Source organism: Tiliqua scincoides, chromosome 7 (assembly GCF_035046505.1).
Source record: "Tiliqua scincoides isolate rTilSci1 chromosome 7, rTilSci1.hap2, whole genome shotgun sequence".
In the NCBI taxonomy this organism is placed as follows: domain Eukaryota; kingdom Metazoa; phylum Chordata; class Lepidosauria; order Squamata; family Scincidae; genus Tiliqua; species Tiliqua scincoides.
The window spans coordinates 18151363-18155856 of record NC_089827.1 but is presented as its reverse complement, the minus strand read 5'-3'; the positions used below and the strand labels follow the sequence as shown (position 1 = coordinate 18155856).

The following is a 4494-nucleotide window of genomic DNA, read 5'->3' as shown; positions in this document are numbered from 1 at the left end:
GCTCATAGAGTAAGTCATGCCTTGAAGATATCTCTGACAGTAAGGCAGCTATCAATGCCGACATCTAAAACAAGCCAAAGAATGTTCCCTTCCCTTAAATCTTGCATTGCAGGAAGAAAAAAGCAGACCCTGATGCCTTCCAAGGCAAGTTCTAAGATATAATTCTGCTCTTTAGACTAGGCTTTGCATTTAAGAGCCATTCTGTATTTTGCTAGAACATCTGGGAACAATTGGATTTCTCCCCGGTCTTGAATGACCTCACTTCCAACTGGCTGCCTATAAACCATCTCTCTTTTGCCTGAGACTTGTTCCCTCTGCTGTAGAAGAAGATAAAAAAGTGGTGGTGGTAGCATGTATGCACTGCTGAAACAGAGACACCTGCGTTGGCTCGGTCATGTTGTGAGAATGGATGATGACTGGATCCCAAAGGATCTCCTCTATGGAGAACTCATGCAAGGAAAGCGCCCTACAGGTAGACCACAGCTGCAATACAAGGACATCTGCAAGATGGATCTGAAGGCCTTAGGAGTGGACCCCAACAGGTGGGAAACCCTGGCCTCTGAGCAGCCCACTTAGAGGCAGGCTGTGCAGCATGGCCTTTCCCAGTTTGAAGAGATACTTGGCCAACAGTCTGAGGCTAAGAGGCAAAGAAGGAAGGCCCATAGCCAGGGAGACAGACCAGGGACAGACTGCACTTGCTCCCGGTGCGGAAGGGATTGTCACTCCCAAATCGGCCTTTTCAGCCACACTAGACGCTGTTCCAGAACCACCATTCAGAGTGCGATACCAGAGTCTTTCGAGACAGAAGGTTGCCAACAGTTTGGGTCAGTCCAAAGGCTCCTCTAGCCTGACATTCAGTTTCCCACAATGGCCAAGCATTGCCTCCGAGAAACCTGCGACCGAGAGGCATCCCTTTTTCCAGCTATTGCTTCCTTGCACCTGCAAACTGCCTCTGAACCTGGAGATACCATAACTAGTAGCCAACCCTCTGCTTCATATGAACATCAGAAACTAACCCTAATTTACTACTGCAGACCCTTGGTTCATCTAGCTCAGTGTTTTCTATGGGCATCAACTCTCCAGTGTTGCTGCTGGGTCTTTCTCAGTCTTGCCTGGAGTGGTTAAGATATACAGCCCCTCCCCAGATCAAACCATGTTAAGCAGGCTCTTATGTACCTGCGGGCTCTTATGTAGCTGGAAATGGACCAATGAGATCTACATTCAGATCTTGGTTCCCAGATCCCCCACAGATACCAAAATCTTCTGATAAGCAAATTCTGAGGTGGGACCCTTGGGGGATCTCTGGATGTGACCAGAAGTGGCTTCTGGTCATGTCGAAAGGTGTTCTGAGGCATGGGGAGGCAAAGTCAGTGGGTCCCAAATCTGCGGATAAGGAGAGTCCTCCTGTACACTAATAGTTCTAAATTGGCAAAATTATAAACCCAGGTATGCTGACATCACAAATATGAGGAACCTGAAGAATAACTGCTCATAAAAGATGGGGTCAGGGTACAGAAAGTGTAGAGTACATAACATTTCATTCTAGCCTAGCTAGTGTTTCTTTTTAAATAGCCTTGTCAGGCTTTCAAGCCACAACTGGTTGTGTGTCGCAAAACAGGTTGCTGACATGCTGATGTATTTCCTAAAGTTCAAAGAAAGAATGCTTTTACCTGTTAGACACACTGAAAAAAGCTGATTTTCACCTAAGGTGTTGGGGTAGGGTGGGGGCTAGGATCAGGGCAGAAAGGTTGCAAAATACTGTTCCAAAACCCCTGGAGGTTTTAAAACAAAAATAGTGCAAGCGGTTGTGACTGAGGGAGCCCCCCATTTCAGAACTACAGAGCTTTCCTTTCAGCAGTAGCAGAGCCAGGGGGTGGCATAGTACATATTGCAGGTGCCGTGATGTGCCCTCCCACTTCCACAGTGACAGTAATGTGCAGGCACTCACCTTTTGTTGAACACCTTCATATTGCCATTGCTGCCCCAATGGTTCCAACAGTTAGTGGGCGGGGCCACTTACATAGCACATCCTGACACCTGCACCCCCTCTGGCTATGCTACTGCCTTTCGGCCATTTACAGTTCATAGGGAGCAGTCCTATATTGATTCATCCACATTGATATTATCAGCAACTCTCCAGGGTTTCAGACAGGAATTGTTCTCTTCCCTGCTTGGAGATGTGAACTTAGGGTCTTCTGTATCTAAAGCAGCGTTTTCCAAAGTGTGGGTTGCAAGATGGGTCCTCCGACCCCCTTGCTTCCAGTTGGCACCAAATTGGAGCCATTCCGGAAGCTTTGGGAGGGCCAGAAGCATCTCCTGAGTTGCATGCTGCTGGCAAACCAGTCTAGTGGCCTCTGCAGGCCTCCAAATGGCCCACAGAAATGCCCTAAGGTGACTTCCAGTTTCTTGACACATCTGTGGGCTGTTTGGAGGCTTGCAGAGCCAATAGAATAGGTTGCCGGCTCAGCACAACCTAAGAGAGGACTCCAGGCCCTTTCAAGAGGCATTGCAGCACATTGCAACCCACTGCAGAGGTGGGTCATAGCACCAGGGAGTTTGGGAGCCACTGATCTAAAGCATGTACTCTACTACTCAGCCACAGGCCTTTCCATTTCCTTGTCAAAGCAGCCATAGGATCCACTGCAGAGTGTCATCCACTTCTCTGCATTCCTCTTACCATGTTGGAACAGAGTCTGGACAATCAGGCTACAAGAGTTTATGTCTGCCCACAATATTATTTCCCCTCCTTTAAACAGTACAATCGGAGCTTCTGCATATAAAAATGTCCCGATAACAAAAGATGGACAGTTAAATGTACAGATGGCTTTAAAACAGTCTGCTAAATTCCGTCTGGCATTTTAATGTACATCTATTTATTGCAAAAAAAACACACACACACACACCCTAAAACATCCTTAGAGCGCATTGTTCCGGCATGATGACTTTAACAGCTCTCCAGATGAGAAGAGGAGGAGGAGGGGAGGGAAGTAGCTTATCTGTAACTGTTTTATTGACTCTAAAACACTGTCACATCTGCCTGTCAAGCCAATGAAAGGCTGATTTCACAGCTTGGAAACCATTTTCTCCATTCGTTTGATATCTTACTTCCAAAAGAAAAAAAAATATAAACATCTCTTTGAAAATCTAGAAGAGAAAAATCCTACAATCATTTAAAGAAGGATAGTCTGTATAAGAAGGAACTAGATCTCAAGGAGAGGGTTCTTTTTATCACAGATCAGAATCAAGGGTGAGTTGCAGAGGGGGTCCTTCCTTGGGGATGGCTAAATGGATGGTGTTTGGGAGGGAAAAGCAAGCATGTGACAGCAGGGCTGGCTGTAAGCCAATTGGACCAATTGCTCCCAGTTGGGTTGCACACCTAAGGGACCCCACGCTAGGGTAATCTACCCTAGTTTTGTATGCAATTAAAATGTTCTTAGATCCATTTGGTCCATTAACTCACATGCATGTTTTGATTGTTTTCCATTCTAGCATAGAGATAAAAAGTCTGTAATGGGGGTGTCAAGCATAAAGCCCAGGGGTAGGATGCAGCCCGCGGAAGCCCTTTATTCAGACCTTGGCCTCTCCCAGCAATACCATCGGCTGCTCTCAGCTGCTGAGCTGGCTGAGGTGTCACTGCTGAAAGGGTAACCCACATGATAATTGGTTGGCAACCTTCAGTCTCGAAAGACTATGGTATAAGCCTACAGCACCTGGTATTCCCAGGCGGTCTCCCATTCAAGTACTAACCAGGCCTGACCCTGCTTAGCTTCCGAGATCAGACAAGATCGGGCATCTGCAGGGTAACAGTTGCTGCACATGATAATTGGCCTCTCCCATATCTTGCAAATATGTTCAAGATTTGTGTATTTTCTCTTCTATTTGCAGCGAATGAGTTTCTAGGTGAGAAAAAAGTGCTTTGTTTTGTCATGACCTGTTTAATGACATCACTTCCTGCTTAATGACATCACTTTTGGCCCTCAGCATGCATCACGAATGCTATATGGCCCTCTGTATGAAATGAGTTTGACACCCCTGGTCTATAATAAATGTCATTTATATCGCTACGATTCTGCATACCTTAGCTCTGAACCGGGGGCCCTGCCAAAAGTGTTTTGAATTGGGCCCCCCAGCTCCTAAGTCCAGCCCTGTATGACAGGAATACTGGAGATCTCATCGCATTTATGTTTCAATCTCTTTGCACAGGGTCAAACTAGAAGTGCAGCTAACTATGCAATGTGATCCAATGGAGGGGTTCAGGTTGCAAAACAGGTAAAAACATGAGAGTAGGGGGGCTTTAGTACTTTGCCCCTGACAGAGTTTTTGTCCTCCTAGCACAATATTTTTAGTTTTTTAAAAAAGTGCATTATTTATAAATAAAAATAACTCTCCCTATTAAGCTACATTGCATAATTGTGCATGTCTGAGGAGGATTTGGGGGGAGGGTATGTTACTTGAAATATATGGCTAGATACAGGAACTCCAACTGTTCACCAA

General features: G+C 46.0%; 1 pseudogene; it reads right to left on the bottom strand.

Annotated features, from left to right (window-relative positions):
• Positions 1 to 3698: 3698 nt before the first annotated feature.
• On the bottom strand, positions 3699 to 3818 carry LOC136657972 (5S ribosomal RNA; annotated as a pseudogene).
• Between the last annotated feature and the right edge of the window lie 676 nt (positions 3819 to 4494).